We start from the raw sequence: 25451 nt of genomic DNA on the forward strand, positions 1-25451 counted from the left end.
GTTAAGAGAGAGGCTGTATATCAGGATGGCAAGTTTGTCTGGATAAAATAGAGAAACAGGGTAGACACCTGAGGTTGATTTTAATATGCTTATTTCACATATCAACCTGGATGAACAGAGTCCATCTACAGCCTCTGCTTTAGGCTGGAAAAGGACGAGTCAGAAATTATGGAATAAATAAGCATCAATTCAGTCGTGGGCTTTGGAAGTATTTTGATTATTATAGCCAAGACCCTGAAATGATCTAATTCTATTCTGCTGATCAGCATACTCACACTATCACCATCATAAATTTAATAAGGGAGCAGCCAAGAGGAAATCATAGTGTTGCTCTCTTACCAGCTGCATAAGAACAATAAGGCCTCAATGTCTAACATCATTCTCAATATTAATCTAGATTTTTTTTTTAACCAAAGCAGCCTTTGATTTATTGCCTGAAGAAAAACAGAAAAATAGAGGGGATAGACTCTACAGTATTAATCAACAGAATATACTCCAGTTCTCTATACCTATGTAGTCAGTGTGTGTAGATGACACATGCTGTGCTGCCCAGAACCCCTTTAGAGACTGAATGACCTATTCTTCCCACTACCAGAGGGTGCTATCAATGGGCATCCCTTAGTGCCCAGCCCTCTGCAGATGAGGAGTGCTGTTTGTTAATGATCATACAGGTGAAGCCTGCCACAAATGCCAGGTACTTAGGAGAATACCAATAATTTGGCACAACTGAGCGACTGAACTGAACTGAACTGAATAATTTGGCCACAAACTTCAGTTCAGTCTCTCAGTTGTGTCCGACTCTTTGTGACCCATGAACTGCAGCACACCAGGCCTCCCTGTCCATCACCAACTCCCAGAGTTCACCCAAACCCATGTCCATCAAGTCAGTGATGCCATCTAACCATCTCATCCTCTCTCATTCACTTCTCCTTCTGCCCTCAATCTTTCCCAGCATTAGGGTCTTTTCCAATGAGTCAGCTCTTTGCATCAGGTGGCCAAAGTATTGGAGTTTCAGCTTCAACATCATTCCCTCCAATGAACACCCAGGTTGATATCCTTTAGGATGGATTGGTTGGACCTCCTTGCAGTCCAAGGGACTCTCAAGAGTCTTCTCCAACACCACAGTTCAAAAGCATCAATTCTTCAGCACTCGGCTTTCTTTATAGTCCAACTCTCACATCCTTACATGACCACTGGAAAAACCATAGCCTTGACTAGACAGACCTTTGTTGGCAAAGTAATGTCTCTGCTTTTGAATATGCTATCTAGGTTGGTCATAACTTTCCTTCCAAGGAGTAAGTGTCTTTTAATTTCATGGCTGCAATCTCCATCTGCAGTGATTTTGGAGCCCAGAAAAATAAAGTCAGCCACCATTTCAAATGTTTCCCCATCTATCTGCATGAAGTGATGGGACTGGATGCCATGATCTTAGTTTTCTGAATGTTGAGCTTTAAGCCAACTTTTTCACTCTCCTCTTTCACTTTCATCAAGAGGCTCTTTAGTTCTTCTTCACTTTCTGCCATAAGGGTGGGGTTATCTGCATATCTGAGGTTATTGACATTTCTCCCAGCAATCTTAATTCCAGCTTTGTGCTTCTTCCAGCCCAGTGTTTCTCATGATGTACTCTGCGTATAAGTTAAATAAGCAGGGTGACAATATACAGCCTTGACATATTCCTTTTCCTTTTTGGAACCAGTCTGTTGTTCCATGTCCATTTCTAACTGTTGTTTCTTGACCTGCATACAGGTTTCTCAAGAGGCAGGTCAGGTGGCCTGGTATGCCCAGCTCTTTCAGAATTTTCCACAGTTTATTGTGATCCACACAGTCAAAGGCTTTGGCATAGTCAGTAAAGCAGAAATAGATGTTTTTCTGGAACTCTCTTGCTTTTTTGATGATCCAGCGGATGTTGGCAATTTGATCTCTGGTTCCTCTGCTTTTTCTAAAACCAGCTTGAACATCTGGTAGTTCATGGTTCACGTGTTGCTGAAGCCTGGCTTGGAGAATTTCAAGCATTACTTTACTAGGGTGTGAGATGAGTGCAATTGTGCGGTAGTTTGAGCATTCTTTGGCATTGCCTTTCTTTGGGATTGGAATGAAAACTGACCTTTTCCAGTCCTGTGGCCACTGCTGAGTTTTCCATATTTGCTGGCATACTGAGTGCAGCACTTTCACAGCATCATCTTTCAGGATTTGAAATAGCTCAACTGGAATTCCATCACCTCCACTAGCTTTGTTAGTAGTGATGCTTCCTAAGGCCCACTTGACTTCACATTCCAGGATGTCTGGCTCTAGGTGAGTGATCACACCATCGTGATTATCTGGGTCATGACATTTTTTGTACAGTTTTTCTGTGTATTCTTGCCACCTCTTCTTAATATCTTCTGCTTCTGTTAGGTCCCTACCATTTCTGTCATTTATTGAGCCCATCTTTGCATGAAGTATTGGGCAAAAAGTGAACTCATTGGGGAAAACCCTGATGCTGGGAAAGATTGAGGGCAGGATAACCGGGCAACAGAAGATGAGATGGTTGGATGGCATAATGACCATCATGACCTAATGGACACGAGTTTGAGCAAAGGAGGTGATGAAGGATAGGGAAGCCTGGCATGCTGAAGTCCATGGGATCACAGAGTCAGACATGACTTAGTGACTAAACAACAACATGAGAATACAAAGTTCTACCCTCTCATCTCAACTCAAGACAACTCTGACTGCCTCTCAGCCTCAGAGTTTCTTATGAAATTGACAAGGGCTTTTGTTGGAACAGATTACAACTCAAAGTTTCCTCTGCTCAGGAGAGGTTCCTTTCTTTTCCTGTAAGTGTTAATCTCAAGAGCACTTTTTAAATAAAATTCTGGCATTCTAAATGACATTCTGGTGTCTGCTCTCCAGATAACCCACCCACCCTGCAGTAAGGAAAACAGGAATGCAAATGACAAAAATAAATGGGAGGAAAAAGGTAAGCTGCCCAGGCTTCTCTAAGAGGCCAAGTTTGCACACAGTAGCTTAGCTCTCCACATTAACTAATGGGCTGCACCGCCATACAGAAGTGCTACGAGTGGTCCAGACACTCAGGACACACCATACCTCCTGAGCCCTCCTGATTTCAGGCCAGCCCTGGTGAGTCCCAGGTACAGAGCCAGTGACTCATATCAGGTACAAATCATCAGCCACAAGCAGTTGCCACTCAGAAGCACAGGCCAGCTTAATGTTACCAGTAGCAACCCGCCTAGGTCTAGGAGGAGAGTTGGCGGGTAGATGGTCTAGCCTTTCCAACCTTTGGTTGCACAATTCCGAGGCAAGTTCTACACTCTCCCAGTAATAGATCAGGACTGAGCTGTTGTCCCCACATATTTAGAGTGCCAGGACTGCCACGACAGAGTACCAAAGCCTGGGAGGCTTAAACAACAGAAATTTTCTTGCTCGCCATTCTAGAGGCTGAGAAGTCCAAGATCAAGGTGTCTGCAGGCTTGGTTTCCTCTGAGGCCTCTCTCCCTGGCTTGGAGATGATCACCTTCTCACTGTGTCCTCTTGGGTCTTTCCTCTGTGGATCACACGTGCACAACAGGTGTACACATCAGCCTCCCAGTATCCTCCGCTTATTAGGACAGTAGACATCAGATTAGAGTCCATGCATAGAATCTCATTTTATCTTAATTACCTTTTCAAACGTGCTGTCTTCAATTACGTATCATTCCTGGGGTACTGAAAGTTAGGACTTCAACATAGCAATTTAAGGGTGGGGGGCACAATGCAGCCCATAACACTCCAGTAACTAAGTATATGCTTTCTCAGCATTTCCCTTTTCCCTGTCTCTCTTTTCCCCTCCCATATTTCTTCCATGGATCACCTCCCAAATAAACTAAGAAAGCTCATCTTTGTCTCAAGATCAGAGGAACCCAATCAACTGCCTAAAACTCTGACCAGCCAAAAGTAGCAGTTACTGGGGGAGGCTTGGGAAAGGTTGGACATAGACAGCTCTTGTTTGGAAAATACATAGACCTCCTCTACACACAGTATATCATCAGTGGAGTGTATTCTTTCAAATCAAATTTGACCCAAAGATGAGAAATACAGACAACTAGATAAGGCAAAAGTACACACACAAATCCACTGTTCTGCCTCAACCCTGTGAGCAAAATTAAGTTTGATGCAGAATGTGGAGACATGTAAATGCCTTAGCAAGAGAAGAGTGTGTGTGTATCTCACAGCACAAGGCTGTGATGCTCCTCTGGAGGCAGAGTAAAGTGCCTACAATTACTGAGCACAGATCCAATATGGGCAATTTATGTGAAGTCTCCCAAAAGAAAATAAGTAGGACTTATAATCTGTTGGATCCAGAATATATTCCTCTTTACCTTGAGTTCTTCTTATTTGAATTTTAAAATGATAGATATGTTTTCAGGCAAAATGCTATGGATTTTTTTCATCACCCTTTGTGTTGTCATAAATTTCTATTTTCTTGATTTGAATTCTACAAACTAATAGCCACCTTACTTCTGGAAACCTTACCTAAATCTTACTATGAATGACCTGTGGGTGCATATTGGTTAATGGAGACAAAGCAAACAAACCAAAATCTAAATAACTGAAATAGTTGCATTTCCTGGCAAATGAAACTAACATGTTCCATGCTTGCAAAGGATTTAAATAAAAACAGTAATAATTTGATGAGCTTTTCCTCCATATCACTCTCTAAATAATTATCACATTTAATATCTCTAAAAACCCTGAAACATGGATATTTCTGTTCATGTTTTTAATATGATAAAAGGGATTCGGAAAATATTTCTGAAATATAAGTGATACAAATGGGATCTAAACCCAAACCTAATTCTAAATCATTTTACTTCCAGTGATTCTCAATCAGTACTGGTCATGAAATGAAATAGAAAACTTTTAACAGTTACAGGTGCTATCATAACACACAAAAATATTTTGAGATGGATCATGAAAGTTAAAAATAATTGAGTTTCTAAAAGAAAATACAGAAGAAATAATCATGACCATTGTATAGACAGATTTCATAAATAAAATTCAAAATTTACTGACCAAGAGGAAAAGATTAACAAGTTAAACTTCATTAAAATTAAGATCTTCTGCTCATCAAAGGCACTATGAAGAGAGTGAAAAGGTAAGCTGCAAACTGGAAAAAGATATCCCTAATACATATACCCAGAAAAAAAAAGCTAGATACAGACAATAAGCATTTGAAAGGTGCTCATCTTTAATCATCACAGAAAAGAAAAATAAAGTCACCACACACCTATCTGAATATCTAAAATGAAAAATCTAACAAGTACCAAGGGGGTTGGTGATACTATAAAAAGCAAAGACTCTTTTACATTGCTTGTGGGAGTGTTAAGTACTGGAATAACTTTGAAAGACTCTTTTTCATCATTTTTTAAAGTTAAACATGATGTAGCACTTGCAATGACACTTTTGGAGATATAGCCATCAGATGTAAGTTTTGTTCACCAAAAACACATACAAGAATGCTCACAGAACCTTTACTCATAATAACTAAAAACCATAAATAACCCATTGCCATTTCCTTCTCCAGGGGATCTTCTCGACCCAGGAATCAAACCCGGGTCTCCCGCATTGCAGGCAGACACTTTACCGTCTGAGCCACCAGGGAAGCCATAAATAACCCAAGTGTACATAATAGTAGAGTGGATATGATATATTCATTTAATGGAATACTACACAGAAATGTAAAAGAACAGACTATTGATATATTATACGTGAATGAATCTCTCATATATGTTGTTGAGTAAAGGAATCCAGACACAAAAGAGTACTCATTATGAGTACATTTATATGAAGTTCGAACACATGTAAAATAAACTATGATGAAAAAGGTACATTCCTTGAAGGTGGGTGGTTTACTGACTGAGAAGAATCAAAAATGAGTTCTCGGGGATCTGGAAATCTAGATTTTATCTTAATTTTAGTAGTGGTTACATAAGGGTGTGTATGTGTATACTTATATATACTTACATATGTATATGCGGCTTCCCAAGTGGTGTAGCGGTAAAGAATCCACCTGCCATGTAGGAGACATGGACTTGATACTTAGTTCAGGAGGATCCCCTGAAGTAGAAAATGGCAACCCACTCCAATATTCTTGCCTAGAAAGTTCCACGGACAGAGAAGCCTGATAGGCTATAGTTCATGGGGTCACAAAGAGTGGGACTCAACTGAACACACACAAACACACGTGTATATAAAGAATTACTGCTTTAATACAAGATTTAGACACTTAACCATTTGTAAACTGTATCGCCATCTTTAAAAAATAATTCTATTTACTGGATCTTCCTCTAAGGCCTATAGTATCAGAAGTAGGACTGAGGGAGAGAAAGTATGTAAGTATATATACTTTTGAAAAGTTTCCCAAGTTATCCAGGTGATTTTGATACATGTTCTTGTTTACAAATCACTTTATCCCTAGACTCAGATAACTCAAGCATTGTGTGAAGAGTCAGCCCTCGTGGGTACAAGTTCTGGCACTGCAAATAATGAGCTAAGTATCCTTGGATAATGCAACCATGAAAAAAAAAAGGTTCTGGACTAGATGAGCCCTCAGGTCCCTTCCCACAAAAATTCTGTAAATCCTATGACAGATGCATACCTACTGGCCAATGTACACAAATAAAACCAGTACTGAAACCTAAAGGGAAGTAGGGGATTGAATAACATGATATAATTTCAATTATGGCTGTCCCGAAGTTCTTTCACTTTAAGTATATTTTACGTACAATCTTAGGAAATTCAATCTTCTATATTATGTTTAGGTGCTGGTAGAGTGGTAAACTCTTAAAATATGACAGCCAATTAAGTTATTATCAGTCATTAACATTTCACTATGGATGTGACAATAGACCATTTTCAATTTGATAGTTAACTAAAAAATTGACCTTGTAAGAACAGGGTGTAGAATTAAAGGCATTTTGCTATATCATGGAAAGGACACAGAACTGAGAAACAGGAATCTGCTTTCTACTCACATCTATAGCATTAATTAACTGTATCTTCAAGTAGGTTCTTTAGATCACAGACTGTCCATCAGTAAAATGTGAGGAATGCAATAGACAGTCCCTAACTGAACTGAACTGAAGTGTCATGAGGATTCTATGACTCTTCTTAGTTCCTAAAGTTGGGAGGCTGAAAGGGAATCCTGAGTTCTGAATGAAGGCTGTAGTTTCCTGTCACTTTGAGCAAGAGAGAGACACAAAAACTAAGGATGGTAACAGGAGGCCAATAAAAACACTGAGACCAGGTTTTTTAAAGGCCAGTTTGAGTCCTTAACCCTGGAAGACAGTTTGAGCTGTCTTCCCGGATAGCTCAAAAGGTAAGGAAACTGCCTACAGTTCAGGAGACCTGGGTTCCATCCCTGGGTTGGGAAGATCTCCTGGAACAGGGCATGGCAACCTACCCCAGTATTCTTGCCTGGAGAATTCCATGGACAGAGGAGCCTGACAGGCAGTCCATGGGGTCACAAAGAGTGGGACACAACTGAGTGACTAACACTTTCACTTTCACTTTGAGCCCTTAGGTGCGAGCAGGGGTTATTACATTATCCATGGGGTCACAAAGAGTGGGACACAACTGAGTGACTAACACTTTCACTTTCACTTTGAGCCCTTAGGTGCGAGCAGGGGTTATTACATTATTTCTATGTCTGCTCCACTATGGTTTTTCCAGTAATCATGTACGATGTGAGAGCTGGACCATAAAGAAGACTGAGTGCCCAAGAACTGATGCTTTTGAACTGTGGTGCTAGAGAAGACCCTTGAGAGTCCCTTGGACTGCAATATCAAACCAGTTAATCCTAAAGGAAATCAACCCTGAATATTCATTGGAAGGACTGATGCTGAAGCTGAAGCTCCAATACTTTGGCCACCTATGTGAAGAGTCAACTCAATGGAAAAGACTCTGATGTTGGGAAAGATTGAGGGCAGGAGAAGAAAGGGGAGACAGAGGATGAGATGGTTGGATGGCATCACTGACTCAATGGACATGAGTTTGAGCAAACTCCGGGAGATGGTAAAAGACAGGAAATCCAGGTGTGCTGCAGGTCCATGGGGTCTCAAAGAGTCAGACACAACTTTCAGCTGCTCTGCCTGCAGTGTTTGGTGTCTGGATAGTAGTGGGAGGAGGGAAGAGGAATACCCTGGCTTTGTTACTTAAGAAAATCCACCCAGGATGTGTTTATAAACCAGTATGAAAATGCAGAAAGTAGAATCTGTTAACAAATCTCCAGAAGCACAGATCTTGATGGGCAGCTCTCCCTGTTCTCTGCTCCTCACCTGTCTGCTTTGCTCATTCCTTCAAGGTGGTGCCCTGGGGCTAGGACCCACAGGGAGAAGCCATTTCCCAGGGGTTGGAAAAGAGTGTGGTACTCCATGTGAGCGTTTAAGCCTTCATTGGTAGGACAACAACTCAAATGAGTGGAATCAAATAGCCTCCTAAAAGTAGCGATGGAGAGGCAAATTCAAGGAGAACAGAGGAGAAGGTATGATTTACAGAGGCTGACCCAAATGAGAAAGGGAAAATGAACTCAAGTCATATGACAGCCATCCAACCATAAAGCCATGAATTTTGCATTTAACACAATTATTCCTGGTTTTCTAATGCTATTAGGGAGGTCTGCACTTATAATAAGGTGGCCCACTCAAGTGCGGAGTGTTTCAACTTTGACTTCCTCACTCCAGACAATCTCAGGACAATGGCTGGGAGGTCAGGCTTTGATAACTAAAGAGTTACAGAGAATACACTCTTTCACAAGGGGCCTTTCAGTCTTCAGAAGTCAGCCATTACACCATTTTTCATGGCCTCTTCCAAGAGTAAATACTGCTAGCCCAGGAGTCTCTGGGCCAGGAAATACAATTAGGTGGACTTGTGTCTCCTAGGAAATGAATGGAAACCTATAATTTCAAGTAGTCCAGGAAATAGCCGTTCAGCTAATAATGATGACAGGTTGCTACAGATCCTGCCAAACAGGGGGCTCACCTAAAACTGTTGGGGGTAAATCTCCCTTTTTAGCAACCTGCCTCAGCCTCATTTGCTTTTAGGAGGCTCCTGCATTCCCCCCACCCCAACCCCCACAACACCCTTCCCTCCTTTCTGGGTCCCCCGCAGCCCCCTTTAAGGAAATATTTAGCTTATACTTGTAATGAGCCTTGGGAAGCTCAGTGGGGCCCTGCGTGCACAGAGACTGTAATTTAGGGTGAGTTATGTTTCAATTACCACTGTTTTATAGCATGCTGGTGAGGGCAAGCGTTATGTCATGTCAGAGATACAGGCAAGAGAAAATACGGACAACCCCATTATAGGCGGTGATGGAGCAGTTTTAATAATACTGGGGGAAAATGGAACATAAATGCATTTCCAGCTGCACCATTACTACCCATCAGCAACACCACGTGGCCAGAGTGAGGAGGAGGCCGGAGGGAGGAAGGGGTTACAGGTATGATGGTGACTGGAGCCTGTTCTCTGCATTTAAGAAGAGGCAATAAGTCCTATTAAAACCTTAGAAATGAGTGGGCTTTTTTTTTTTTTTCTGTGAATAATGGTCACACCAGAGATATAAAACACTAACTTTTCAATAATAAAAAAGAATCTAATTTCTAGTGAGTTTCCCCATTTCATGTGAGAAGGATAACTCTTCTCTGTATTCTCTCTCCCTCCCAGTCTTTCTCGCTCATTTTCTCCGGCTCTTTATTTTCTTGACACAAATAGCAGTCACTGCTCACAGAATGTGCAGGATTAGGCTGCTTTGTAATTCAAACCTTTTATTCAGGTTACCCTTATGTACTAAAGAGGAAAATATGTATTGACTAAATGGCCTCGTTATGGATGTTTCCAATTGTGAGTGGAAAAGTGGCTCCCCTCTGCAACACAAACAGACCCTTCCAAACTAGGACTCTGTTCATCACTAACAATGGAATATAGCTAATGCTAATTTCCCCCTTTTTCTTTTCTCAAATAGTGGGAAAAGCATCCATAGATATTTTTTCTTGGTCTGATTAGTTCCTTTAAAAAGAGGAAGTGGCAAAACGCTGCTGATGACCTATGCTTTTGCCGATTGGTAGTTTGCAGGTGTGGAGAACAATCGAACAGGAAGATGAGGATGTAGATGGCATTGGTGGGCTGGTGCTTCCAACAGCTGTTTAACTTTGTTCAGTTAAACCAAATGTAGTCAGTCAGAAGTGCCCCTTATTTAACCAAAGAAGGAAGGTTCAGTAACTAAAATAAATAGTATATATGGTTGGTCTAACTTTTCTCCAGTGTAGCCTAAAATAGAAAGAGCAATGCGAAAGACAGCAACATGCACAGAAAATACAGAGAATTTTAAACCACCTGGGGCTGGGGAAGAGACGTGTTAAAGAGAGATAATTATGTATGTGTGTTTAATGATCTTTTTCTCCTTGTATTAACAGATGTAATTCGAACTTGCTAGAGAAAATTGTACAATTTCATATAAATGTAAGAAAGCACTTTAGTCATTATTTCAATTATTTCAACCTTTTTTATGATTATGTTTTGACAAAATCATTCATTGATTAATTCACTAAATAATTATTATAAGCATCTTTTATGCAATGAGGACCGGTTTGCTCAATATGAAGACATATAGCGAACAAAATATATCTGGTGAATACCCTCCTGGAATTTACATCCTATTGGCAACAGGCCCAAAATGGAGTCACTAAGCCCCATGTCACTGAACTGAGACCTAATTACAGTTTCAGCTCTCCCAGAAACAGAAACTTAAAACCAATCAGTCAGGAATCACCTGATCAGTACTAGTTAAGCTTTCTATCAGAAAGATCCTTGCCTTCTCCTAAAGAAAACTCTCTTTGCAATCAGCAACTCACTTTTTTGCCTGTTCTCCCTCCCTGTGCCTTAAGAGCCCCTTTCTATCTACCAGATTGGATGCTCCTCAATTCAAATTGATTTTTGCTCAAATAAACCCTTCACATTTTTTATATGCCTCAGTTTATCTTTACTGGCGGAAACAGACAATAAACAAATCAATTGCCTTCAGTTTGTGGTGTCTTGGAGGAAGCAACAGGTGTCAGAGCACAATAGAGAAATAACTTGAGAAAGTCTGAGAATTCAGGATGATATTATACTTGTGATTTTGCATTCAGCCTCGTTCACTTAACTATCAGAGTTCTGGGAATGCTCTTATGTCACCAAATATACTTTGAAAACCTTTTGAATGACTGGATAGTCTATCTTTTAAATAAACCTTAATTTATCTACTGATCTTCTTGTTTTTCTTCCATGGCTTTATGTTGAGAAAAAGGTTTTTGCCTGAATATTTGTTAAACAGTCACCTATGTTTTCTTATGTTTTTATAGTTATTAGATGTGCTAAATTTAATGTTTTAAACTCTTCTGAAATGTATTTGATGTAAATGAGAGAATAAAAATTATATTTGTTTCCACATAAATATAAATTAAAGTTAAATAATTCCTGAATCATACCTAGCTTCTTCCTTATTTTATGATATACTGTCACATATCAAGTATTTAAATATATTAGAGCTTATTCCATGATTACAAATTCTTGATCAGTCTGTAGATGTTTACATCAAATAATTTAAAATTCCTTTAGCTGTATAATCAATTTTAAGGTCCGGTAAGACAAATCCCCTTTTCACTTTTCAATTTTTCTCAGCTGTATTCCTATCAGTTGGTGTTCCAGATGAATTTTAAAATTATTTTTAAAGACTAGCTATGAAAAAGAAACATTAATATGTAGAGTTAATCCTCATTACCCACAGATTCCATATTTGCAAATTCAACTACTAACTAAAACTTATTTGTAATCCCAAATCAATTTTCAGGAAAATTTGTGATTATTTGCAGACAAAAGGGGAGCAGCAAATTCAGAATTCTCTAATTCAGTGTTCAGAGAAACTCTGGAGTACCTAACTACCATGAATAATGGCTATCAACTATATCTTTACAGCTTGCTCTAAATCAATATATTGAGAAGGATTCACTTCTTTAAAAAGTGATATACCTCATAATTTCTTTCTTAAGCCCCTACTCATTTTATTATGCTCATCCCCAGGCATTGTATTTCTCTTAATTGATATAGTAAACAGAATTATTTTTCTCTAATACTTTCTAATGAATTATTCCTGGTTTACAGAGGAGCTACTGGATTTCATAAAGTTATCTTGTGTCTGGTCACTTTATAAAACTCTTTTTAACCATCATAATTTAAAGTTGACATTTTTCCTCAAAGTAAAATAAAATACTATGAAAAAATACTAATTATCATTCCTGTTTCAATAGTTTGGCCTCTTGTTCCTGGTTTTCCATCTTGTTTTACTGGAAAGAACTTTTAGAGCACGTAACTTTATCTTGTCCTTGATTAAAATGGGACTATTTCTACTGTTTTGCATTCAAGTATAAAGTTGGATCTTGTTTAAATGTTGAGCTGTGATGGAATGGATGTTGAAGCCTACTCAATAGCTCCTACTCAATAGCTCTCAGGAGCTATTTTTCCTCTTTGTTCAGATCTTGATCTAATTAACTGATCTCTTCCTATTAAGCTACCACTACATTCTAAATACAAATCTTTTTTTTTTTTTCTTTTTTTCTTTTTTTTTTTTCTTTTTTACTAATAAAAATTTCTAAAAATAAACCCTCCTCCCTCCTCCCTCTCCATACCATCCCTCTGAGTTGTCCCAGTGCACCAGCCCCAAGCATCCAGCATCGTGCATTGAACCTGGACTGGCATCTCGTTTCATACATGACATTTCATATGTTTCAATGCCATTCTCCCAAATCTTCCCACCCTCTCCCTCTCCCACAGAGTCCATAAGCCTGTTCTATACATCAGTGTCTCTTTTGCTGTCTCGTATACAGGGTTATCGTTACCATCTTTCTAAATTCCATATATATGCGTTAGTATACTGTATTGGTGTTTGTCCTTCTGGCTTACTTCACTCTGTATAATAGGCTCCAGTTTCATCCACCTCATTAGAACTGATTCAAATGTTTTCTTTTTAATGGCTGAGTAATACTCCATTGTGTATATATACCACAGCTTTCTTATCCATTCATCTGCTGATGGACATCTAGGTTGCTTCCATGTCTTGGCTATTATAAACACTGCTGCGATGAACATTGGGCTACACGTGTCTCTTTCCCTTCTGGTTTCCTCAGTGTGTATGCCCAGCAGTGGGATTGCTGGATCATAAGGCAGTTCTATTTCCAGTTTTTTAAGGAATCTCTACACTGTTCTCCATAGTGGCTGTACTAGTTTGCATTCCCACCAACAGTATAAGAGGGTTCCCTTTTCTCCACACCCTCTCCAGCATTTATTATTTGTAGACTTTTGGATCACAGCCATTCTGACTGGTGTGAAATGGTATCTCATAGTGGTTTTGATTTGCATTTCTCTGATAATGAGTGATGTTGAGCATCTTTTCATGTGTTTGTTAGCCATCTGTATGTCTTCTTTGGAGAAATGTCTATTTAGATCTTTGGCCCATTTTTTGATTGGGTCATTTATTTTTCTGGAGTTGAGCTGTAGGAGTTGCTTGTATATTTTTGAGATTAGTTGTTTGTCGGTTGCTTCATTTGCTATTATTTTCTCCCATTCTGAAGGCTGTCTTTTCACCTTGCTAATAGTTTCCTTTGATGTGCAGAAGCTTTTAAGTTTAATTAGGTCCCATTTGTTTATTTTTGCTTTTATTTCCAATATTCTGGGAGGTGGGTCATAGAGGATCTTGCTGTGATGTATGTCAGAGAGTGTTTTGCCTATGTTCTCCTCTAGGAGTTTTATAGTTTCTGGTCTTACGTTGAGATCTTTAATCCATTTTGAGTTTATTTTTGTATATGGTGTTAGAAAGTGTTCTAGTTTCATTCTTTTACAAGTGGTTGACCAGTTTTCCCAGCACCACTTGTTAAAGAGATTGTCTTTAATCCATTGTATATTCTTGCCTCCTTTGTCAAAGATAAGGTGTCCATATGTGCGTGGATTTATCTCTGGGCTTTCTATTTTGTTCCATTGATCTATATTTCTGTCTTTGTGCCAGTACCATACTGTCTTGATAACTGTGGCTTTGTAGTACAGCCTGAAGTCAGGTAGGTTGATTCCTCCAGTTCCATTTTTCTTTCTCAAGATCGCTTTGGCTATTCGAGGTTTTTTGTATTTCCATACAAATTGTGAAATTATTTGTTCTAGCTCTGTGAAGAATACTGTTGGTAGCTTGATAGGGATTGCATTGAATCTATAAATTGCTTTGGGCAGTATACTCATTTTCACTATATTGATTCTTCCAATCCATGAACATGGTATATTTCTCCATCTATTAGTGTCCTCTTTGATTTCTTTCACCAGTGTTTTATAGTTTTCTATATATAGGTCTTTAGTTTCTTTAGGTAGATATATTCCTAAGTATTTTATTCTTTTCGTTGCAATGGTGAATGGAATTGTTTCCTTAATTTCTCTTTCTGTTTTCTCATTATTAGTGTATAGGAATGCAAGGGATTTCTGTGTGTTGATTTTATATCCTGCAACTTTACTATAATCATTGATTAGTTCTAGTAATTTTCTGGTGGAGTCTTTAGGGTTTTCTATGTAGAGGATCATGTCATCTGCAAATAGTGATAGTTTTACTTCTTCTTTTCCAATTTGGATTCCTTTTATTTCTTTTTCTGCTCTGATTGCTGTGGCCAAAACTTCCAAAACTATGTTGAACAGTAATGGTGAAAGTGGGCACCCTTGTCTTGTTCCTGACTTTAGAGGAAATGCTTTCAATTTTTCACCATTGAGGATAATGTTTGCTGTGGGTTTGTCATATATAGCTTTTATTATGTTGAGGTATGTTCCTTCTATTCCTGCTTTCTGGAGAGTTTTTATCATAAATGGGTGTTGAATTCTGTCAAAGGCTTTCTCTGCATCTATTGAGATAATCATATGGTTTTTGTTTTTCAATTTGTTAATGTGGTGTATTACATTGATTGATTTGCGGATATTGAAGAATCCTTGCATCCCTGGGATAAAGCCCACTTGGTCATGGTGTATGATCTTTTTAATGTGTTGTTGGATTCTGATTGCTAGAATTTTGTTTAGGATTTTTGCATCTATGTTCATCAGTGATATTGGCCTATAGTTTTCTTTTTTTGTGGGATCTTTGTCAGGTTTTGGTATTAGGGTGATGGTGGCCTCATAGAATGAGTTTGGAAGTTTACCTTCCTCTGCAATTTTCTGGAAGAGTTTGAGCAGGATAGGTGTTAGCTCTTCTCTAAATTTTTGGTAGAATTCAGCTGTGAAGCCGTCTGGACCTGGACTTTTGTTTGCTGGAAGATTTTTGATTACAGTTTCAATTTCCGTGCTTGTGATGGGTCTGTTAAGGTTTTCTATTTCTTCCTGTTCGAGTTTTGGAAAGTTGTACTTTTCTAAGAATTTGTCCATTTCTTCCTCGTTGTCCATTTTATTGGCATATAATTGTTGATAATAGTCTCTTATGATCCTTTGTATTTCTGTGTTGTCTGTTGTGATCTCTCCATTTTCGTTTCTAATTTTATTGATTTGATTTTTCTCCCTTTGTTTCTTGATGAGTCTGGCTAATGGTTTATCAATTTTATTTATCCTTTCAAAGAACCAGCTTTTGGCTTTGTTGATTTTTGCTATGGTCTCTTTTGTTTCTTTTGCATTTATTTCTGCTCTAATTTTTAAGATTTCTTTCCTTCTACTAACCCTGGGATTCTTCATTTCTTCCTTTTCTAGTTGCTTTAGGTGTAGAGTTAGGTTATTTATTTGACTTTTTTCTTGTTTCTTGAGGTTTGCCTGTATTGCTATGAACTTTCCCCTTAGGACTGCTTTTACTGTGTCCCACAAGTTTTGGGTTGTTGTGTTTTCATTTTCATTCGTTTCTATGCAAATTTTGATTTCTTTTTTGATTTCTTCTGTGATTTGTTGGTTATTCAGCAGGGTGTTGTTCAATCTCCATATGTTGGAATTTTTAATAGTTTTTCTCCTGTAATTGAGATCTAATCTTACTGCATTGTGGTCAGAAAAGATGCTTGGAATGATTTCTATTTTTTTGAATTTACCAAGGCTAGCTTTATGGCCCAGGATGTGATCTATCCTGGAGAAGGTTCCATGTGCGCTTGAGAAAAAGGTGAAGTTCATTGTTTTGGGATGAAATGTCCTATAGATATCAGTTAGGTCTAACTGGTCTATTGTATCGTTTAAAGATTGTGTTTCCTTGTTAATTTTCTGTTTAGTTGATCTATCCATAGGTGTGAGTGGGGTATTAAAGTCTCCCACTATTATTGTTAATTTCTCCTTTCATACTTGTTAGCATTTGTCTTACATACTGCGGTGCTCCCATGTTGGGTGCATATATATTTATAATTGTTATATCTTCTTCTTGGATTGATCCTTTGATCATTATGTAGTGACCTGCTTTGTCTCTTTTCACAGCCTTTGTTTTAAAGTCTATTTTATCTGATATGAGTATTGCTACTCCTGCTTTCTTTTGGTCCCTATTTGCATGGAAAATCTTTTTCCAGCCCTTCACTTTCAGTCTGTATGTGTCCCCTGTTTTGAGGTGGGTCTCCTGTAGACAACATAGGTAGGGGTCTTGTTTTTGTATCCATTCAGCCAGTCTTTGTCTTTTGGTTGGGGCATTCAACCCATTTACGTTTAAGGTAATTACTGATAAGTATGATCCCGTTGCCATTTACTTTATTGTTTGGGGTTCGAATTTATACACCATTTTTGTGTTTCCTGTCTAGAGAATATCCTTTAGTATTTGTTGGAGAGCTGGTTTGGTGGTGCAGAATTCTCTCAGCTTTTGCTTGTCTGAGAAGCTTTTGATTTCTCCTTCATACTTGAATGAAATCCTTGCTGGGTACAATAATCTGGGCTGTAGGTTATTTTCTTTCATCATTTTAAGTATGTCTTGCCATTCCCTCCTGGCTTGAAGAGTTTCTATTGAAAGATCAGCTGTTATCCTTATGGGAATTCCCTTGTGTGTTATTTGTTGTTTTTCCCTTGCTGCTTTTAATATTTGTTCTTTGTGTTTGATCTTTGTTAATTTGATTAATATGTGTCTTGGGGTGTTTCGCCTTGGGTTTATCCTGTTTGGGACTCTCTGGGTTTCTTGGACTTGGGTGATTATTTCCTTCCCCAGTTTAGGGAAGTTTTCCACTATTATCTCCTCAAGTATTTTCTCATGGTCTTTCTTTTTGTCTTCTTCTTCTGGAACCCCTATGATTCGAATGTTGTAGCATTTAATATTGTCCTGGAGGTCTCTGAGATTGTCCTCATTTCTTTTAATTCGTTTTTCTTTTATCCTCTCTGATTCATTTATTTCTACCATTCTATCTTCTAATTCACTAATCCTATCTTCTGCCTCTGTTATTCTACTATTTGTTGCCTCCAGAGTGTTTTTAATTTCATTTATTGCATTATTCATTATATATTGACTCTCTTTTATTTCTTCTAGGTCCTTGTTAAACCTTTCTTGCATCTTCTCAATCCTTGTCTCCAAGCTATTTATCTGTGATTCCATTTTAATTTCAAGATTTTGGATAAATTTCACTATCATTATTCGGAATTCTTTATCAGGTAGATTCCCTATCTCTTCCTCTTTTGTTTGGTTTGGTGGGCATTTATCCTGTTCCTTTATCTGCTGGCTATTCCTCTGTCTCTTCATCTTGTTTAAATTGCTGAGTTTGGGGTGTCCTTTCTGTATTCTGGCAGTTTGTGGAGTTCTCTTTAGTGTGGCTTTTCCTCACTGTGTGTGGGTTTGTACAGGTGGCTTGTCAAGGTTTCCTGGTTAGGGAAGCTTGTGTCGGTGTTCTGATGGGTGGAGCTGTATTTCTTCTCTTTGTTCAGTCGCGCTGTGGGGAGGGAGGGAGGGATGCTGCAAACAAATAACACTGGCGTGCGCTCGCAGTGCCTCAGCCACACTGGGTCTGCCCCCGCTCACGGCGCGTGTAGCCTCCCTGCCCACACTGCTCGGGCTCTAGGTTGTTCCGCCGGGAACTATCCGAGGCTGGCCCTGGGTTGCATGTACCTCCCAGGTCCAAGCCGCTCAGGTTCAGGCACTCGGGTAGTCCTCAGAGGTGCAGACTCAGTTGGGCCTGAGTTTTGTGCTCTTCCCAGGTCCGAGCAGCTCAAGTGATGAGGTGTTTGGCGAGCACCAATGCTGCGACTTATCGCCTCCCCGCCACTCGGTTATCTGGGTGTAAACCCGGCGCACCTTCTCAAGCAGATGTTAACCGTCCAGACCCCCAAAAAGTTTTAGTTAGCAAAGAAGCCTGCTTACAGTTTTGTAGATAATGTCTCTCTGGGGCTGCGATTGCCCCCTTCCGGCTCTGGCTGCCTGTCACCGGAGGGGGAAGGTCTGCAGCCGGCTATCTCTATTCAATTCTTTGTTCCGTGCGCGGGCCTGGCGGTGTCTTAGGTTGGGGCTGGCTTTTCGCATAGTAGATATCCCACAGTCTGGTTTGCTAGCCCAAATTATTTCGCTCAGATAGTGCTCAGGGTATTCAGGCCAGATTCTTACTCTAAGCGATGCAGCCCGCGCTGCACCTCCCTGCCCAGCCCCCGCTTGCTAATGGCACGTGCAGGCGTCTGCGCTGCTTCTCCGCTGGGGGAGTTACCGTAGGACTCGCAATCTTCGAGTTTTAATTGTTTATTTATTTTTTCTTCCTGTTATGTTGCCCTCTGTGCTTCCAAAGCTCGGCACAGACTCGGCAGTGAGAAGGTTTCCTGGTGTTTGGAAACTTCTCTCTTTTTAAGACTCCCTTCCCGGGACGGAACTCCGTCCCTCCCTCTTTTGTCTCTTTTTTTGTCTTTTATATTTTTTCCTACCTCCTTTCGAAGAGTTGGATTGCTTTTCTGGGTGCCTGATGTCCTCTGCCGGCATTCAGAAGTTGTTCTGTGGAATTTACTCGACGTTTAAATGCTCTTTTGATGAATTTGTGGGGGAGAAAGTGTTCTCCCTGTCCTACTCCTCCGCCATCTTGGCTCCTCCCTAAATACAAATCTTATATTGTATTTATGGGTTGTATTTAAGATATAGTTAAATTTAATATATTTAAGATATAGAGACAATCATTTTTCCTCTTTGTTCAGATCTTGATCTAATTAACTGATCTCTTCCTATTAAGTTACCACTACATTCTAAATACAAATCTTATATTGTATTTATGGATTGTATTTAAGATATAGTTAGATTCAATTTATTCATAGGTTATTTCCATAGACAGGGAATCTGATTGACTACGGTCCATTGGGTCAAAAACAGTCAGACACGACTGAGTGACTAACACTTTCTTTCTCTATATAAATGAGATTTTATTTTACAGTAAAAATACAGGTAACTATGTGGCTTAGGTGGTTTTTGTTTTTCTTTGTTTTCTGCTATTACTGCCAGGGTTTGCTATTCAAATCTGATTGTTTTATTACATGAAATAAGTAATTTTATATCTTTTTTGAAAATTCTATTATCTAAGTCTTAAAAAAAAGCTATGCATATAAACATTGAAAGCTATAATTTAAAAAATACATTTTCATGAAAGTTTCTCAAATTTCCTAAATTTTAATGGGTCCAGGCTTTCTCCTAGGCAATTGTGGTAATATTTGGGGGGGGAACTTTTTATTTCATTTATATTTTTGTGTTTATTAGCATTTTGCTATGGGCTGAATATGAACCTCCCAAATTCACATGTTGAAAATGTAATGCCCAAGGTGATAGTATTAGGAGATGGGGCCTTTGGGATGTTGATTAGGTCATGAGAGTAAGGCACTCATGCATTGAATTAATGTCTTTATAAAACTGACTCCAGAGGAATCCCTCACCCTTCCACCATGTGAGGCCACAATGAGAAGCTGGCAGTCTGCAAGCCAGAAAGTAGTTTTCAGCAGAACCCACCCATGTTGGCACTCTGATCTTGGACTTCCAGCCTCCAGAACTGTAAGAAATAAATTTCTGTTTTTTATAAGCCACCCAGTCTATGACATTCTGTCACCATAGCCTGAGTAAACCAAAACACACTGTATTACCTACAGTAATATTTGCTAAAGTTAATATTTTTTGGTCTTTCTTAAATGTCCTTTTTTATGTATAGTTTATGTTTTATTTTTGTTATCATTATTAATTAGGCTTGCCATAGCATGTCTATTTTGTATTTGCTTGTTTTTAAAATGGCCACATTTATTTAGGGAGAAGTGCCTTGATAATTTTTTCGAGGATGGTTTGAGGACATTCTTTAATAAAGGAGCAGGCATGAGTGGGAAGATAAAAGTCCACGATTTGACGTGGCTGAGTTAAGAGGATGGGGATGGCACTCTGAGTCGAGAACCTGGCACACTCGCTTCCCTAGACGCACAGAGATGAAGCATTGCATGCATGGTTATGAATGTGGCCAGGAGTGGCATCTATGAATGGTGATAAATGGTGTGCCACTTTAAAATTTTGAGCAAGATGTGTAAGGACTAACATTGTTCAGTTTTAAATTACTCTGGGAGGAATTCACAAAAAGGCTTCGAGATCCAGGCAAGAGGACTTTCCAGGAGTCTAGTCAAGTCCTGGCCAAAGAAATAAGTAAAAAGAAACAGGTCAAAGATTCCTGCTTTTTTGAAATGCTTCCATTTAGACATGGTTCTATGACCCAGAGGGATGGTATGGGGAGGGAGGAGGGAGGAGGGTTCAGGATGCGGAACACGTGTATACCTGTGGCGGATTCATGTTGATATATGGCAAAACCAATACAATATTGTAAAGTTAAAAAATAAAATAAAATAATAAAAAAAAGAAAAATACACTGCTTATCCATACATGAGATATTCATCTGACCATTATGGAAGTATTTATGAAGATATATGGACAGCATATTATGTCCCCCTAACCCTTAAACACAGGACATTCTTCTTTGGGTTTCTGGAGTATGAAATGTCAGTGCAAAACAACTTCTCAAACACAAATTCAAGAAATTCTGTCCAATACAACCAGTTTCCTAAACACATGGAACATGGAAGATATAAAATTTAAAATTTGCTCCCAAGTTTTAAATAACAATGAAGAAGAAAACTGGGAAAAGGTGAAAGCTTAATGGGGACAAAATGAAGAATTTTTTTTTTTCCTTTTTTTACCATACAACGTGGCATGCAGGATCTCAGTTCCCTGTCCAGAGATCAAACCAATGTCCCCTGCAATTACAGTGTAGAGTCTTAACGACTGGACCATCAGGGAAGGCTCCATGAAGAACTTTTCTGATTTATTAGGCTTTGAGAATTTGCATGTAATTCCACACTGAACTGCCCGAAGAAGGTTAGCAAGCACTGGTAGGAGTGGATAGAGGCATGAAATTAAGAATAAGAAAATAAAATAATAAGAGTTATAGTAATAAAAATATCCCCTAGTATTATCCTATGGCTATCATTTTGAGTGATATTATTATGTTACAGATTAAGTGTTATTTTATATGTTGTAACTAGTGACATCTTCCCAATGATACTAGAAGGTAGCTTTTACTACCTACACTTTAGAAAAGGACACTGAGGTTTGATGAGTTAAAATAATTTGTAATAGTCTATACAGATAATGACCAAAAAAAGCAGTATCCAAACCCAAGATTCTTAGTTCCACACCCTGAGTTTTTAATCACCATGGTATATAATGTCATTCATATCATGCAATCATTTAGACCAGAAGAGAGGAAACAAAGTCTCTTAGGAAGATAAAAGAGTAGCACTGAGATCTCAAGCAGCATTTATGAGCAGAAGAGAAAGAAGAGCTGCCAAATAATCCCTAAACAGCTACAAATAAATGAAACACAGAGGAGGTTTAAAAATAAAGTCTTTTCAATTGCACTGATACTAACAGTGACACTAGGTATTAACTCTATCATAGAAAAATAAAAATAAATATGATTATGTTTATATACATTTATATGATTACATATGACATACAAAAATAAAAACAGAATAGACTCTGAAGCTACCAGCTCATTCATACATTCTTTTATTGAGCAACTATTATTAAGCATTTATCATTCACCAGACCCACTTCCAAGAGTTGACAGTGTTCTTGCCTGGAGAATCCCAGGGATGGGGGAGCCTGATGGGCTGCCGTCTATGGGGTCACACACAGTCGGACACGACTGAAGTGACTTAGCATAGCAGAGCATAAGGAGATATATGACCAGTGCCAAGAGAACACAGTGGTCATAGCAAACACCCTCTTCCAACAACACAAGCGAAGACTCTACACATGGACATCACCAGATGTTCAACACCAAACTCAGACTGATTATATTCTTTGCAGCCAAAGATGAAGAAGCTCTATACAGTCAGCAAAAACAAGACCGGGAGCTGACTGTGGCTCAGATCATGAACTCCTTATTGCCAAATTCAAACTTAACTTGAAGAAAGTTGGGAAAACCACTAGACCATTCAGGTATGACCTAAATCAAATCCATTATGGCTATACAGTGGAAGTGAGAAATAGATTTAAGGGACTAGATCTGATAGACAGAGTACCTGATGAACTATGGATGGAGGTTCATGACATTGTACAGGAGATAGGAATCAAGACAATCCCCAAGAAAAAGAAATGCAAAAAAAGCAAAATGGCTGTCTGAGGAGGCCTCACAAATTGCTGTGAAAAGAAGAAAAGCAAAAAGCAAAGGGGAAAAGGAAAGATACGAGCATTTGAATGCAGAGTTCCAAAGAATAGCAAGGAGAGATAAGAAAGCCTTCCTCAGTGATCAATGCAAAGAAATAGAGGAAAACAACAGAATGGGAAAGACTAGAGATCTCTTCAAGAAAATTAGAGATACCAAGGAAAACTTTCATGCAAAGATGGGCTCAAAAAAGGACAGAAATGGTATGGACCTAACAGAAGCAGAAGATAATTAAGAAGAGGTGCCAAGAACACACAGAAGAACTGTACAAAAAAGATCTTCACAACCAAGATAATCATGATGGTGTGATCACTCACACTCACCTAGAGCCAGACATCCTAGAATGTGAAGTCAAGTGGGCCTTAGGAAGCATCACTATCAACAAAGCTAGTGGAGGTGATGGAATTCCAGTTGAGCTATTCCAAATCCTGAAAGATGATGCTGTGAAAGTGCTGCACTCAATATGCCAGCAAATTTGGAAAACTCAACAGTGACCACAGGACTGGAAAAGGTCAGTTTTCATTCCAACCCCAAAGAAAGGCAATCCCAAAGAATGCTCAAACTACCACACAATTGCACTCATCTCACACACTAGTAAAGTAATGCTCAAAATTCTCGAGGCCAGGCTTCATTAATACATGAACCATGAACTTCCAGATGTTCAAGCTGGTTTTAGGAAAGGCGGAGGAACCAGAGATCAAATTCCCAACATTCTCTGGATCATCAAAAAAAGCAAGAGAGTTCCAGAAAAACATCTATTTCTGCTTTATTGAATATGCCAAAATCTTTGACTGTGTGGATCACAATAAACTGTGGAAAATTCTGAAGGAGATGGGAATACCAGACCACCTGACCTGCCACGTGAGAAACCTGTTGGCAGGTCAGGAAGCAACAGTTAGAACTGGACATGGAACAACAGACTTGTTCCAAATTGGGAAAGGAGTAAGTCAAGTCTTATATTGTCACCCTGCTTCTTTAACTTATATGCAGAGTACATCATGAGAAACACTGGGCTGGAGGAAGCACAAGCTGGAATCAAGATTGCTGGGAGAAATATCAATAACCGCAGGTATGCAGATGACACCACCCTTATGGCAGAAAGTGAAGGAGAACTAAAGAGCCTATTGATGAAAGTGAAAGAGAAGAGAGAGAAAGTTGGCTTATAGCTCAACATTCAGAAAACTAAGATCATGGCATCCAGTCCCATCACTTCATGGCAAATAGATGGGGAAACATTGGAAACAGTAGCTGACTTTATTTTTGGGGTCTCAAAAATCACTGCAGATGGTGATTGCAGCCATGAAATTAAAAGATGCTTACTACTTGGATTATTAAAAAGCAGAGACATTACTTTGTCAACAAGGGTCCATCTAGTCAAGGCTATGGTTTTTCCAGTAGTCATGTATGGATATGAGAGTTGGACTGTGAAGAAGGCTGAGCCCCGAAGAATTGATGCTTTTGAACTGTGGTGTTGGAGAAGACTCTTGAGAGTCCCTTGGACTGCAAGGAGATCCAAACAGTCCATCCTAAAGGAGGTCAACCTGGGTGTTCATTGGAAGGACTGATGTTGAAGCTGAAACTCCAATACTTTGGCCACCTGATGTGAAGAACTGACTCATTGGAAAAGACCCTGATGCTGGGAAAGATTGAGGGCAGGAGGAGAAGGGGACGACAGAGGATGAGATGGTTGGATGGCATCACCGACTCAATGGACATGGGTTTGGGTAGATTCCAGCAGATGGTGATCGATAGGGAGGCCTGGCATGCTGCGGTTCATGGGGTGGCAAAGATTCAGACACAACTGAGTGACTGAACTGAACTGAACTGAGAAGGAGATATATTACCCTCATGGAGCTTACAGATGACTGGAAGAATAAGACATCAATCAATAACCACACATTCAAATGTATGATTACAAACTGTCTAAGATGCAATGAAAGAACAGTGTGATCCTGTAAAAAGGGGGCCAGGACTTAGTCTGGCAGGGCAGAGAAGTCCTTCCAGGGGAAGAATTATTTGTGCCAAGAGTAGGAATTACTTGGGGAAATGGAAAGGATGGATGTTCTAAGCAGTGGACCACCATTCAGACACCCTAAAGCAGGGGAAGAAAGTTAGGTTTAGAAAGAGGCTGGTACCCAGCATGCAGCAGAGAGTAGATGGGGCTAGTCATAAATTCACACAGGGCCTACTAGACTGTGTGAGGGAACATGCCTGGTATTCTAAGAGCAATGGGGGACGTGAGGTGCCTGGGGGTGAGGTGACTGGATAGTTTTCATCAAAACAATGTGTTCAGATTGAGCATTAAAAGATGTGTGCTGCTTCAACATGGAGAAGGACAGAAGGAGAGCCGGATTGGATATCAGAGTCCTGGGAACATGTGCTATGGAGTGCAGGTAAGATGGTAGCCATGGGATCAGAAGGATGGATGTGCTGGGGGGAAGTAGGGTAACAACAGATTGCAGACACTAAGAAGGCAAAGTCAGCCAAGCTTGGTGATGGCCTAGCTAAAAGGGAGAGGGAGAAAGAAAAGGAAACATCAAAGACCAGCCTCATGGTCTGTAAAATTGGACTGGTGATGATACCTTTCCTTGCAATAAAAAATGTTAAATACTTACTCTGGCCTAAGCACTCTACTCAGTTATTGTGTTGATGCTGTTTTATCTTAGACATTCAGAAACAGTAGTGATTCCATAAATTATGATGCTAAGCACATTTTACCATTTAAACCTCCTCATCCCATACTACCACTACCTCCCCAAAATTACTGTA

The sequence above is a fragment of the Bos indicus genome, chromosome 1, assembly GCF_029378745.1.
Source record: "Bos indicus isolate NIAB-ARS_2022 breed Sahiwal x Tharparkar chromosome 1, NIAB-ARS_B.indTharparkar_mat_pri_1.0, whole genome shotgun sequence".
NCBI lineage: Eukaryota > Metazoa > Chordata > Mammalia > Artiodactyla > Bovidae > Bos > Bos indicus.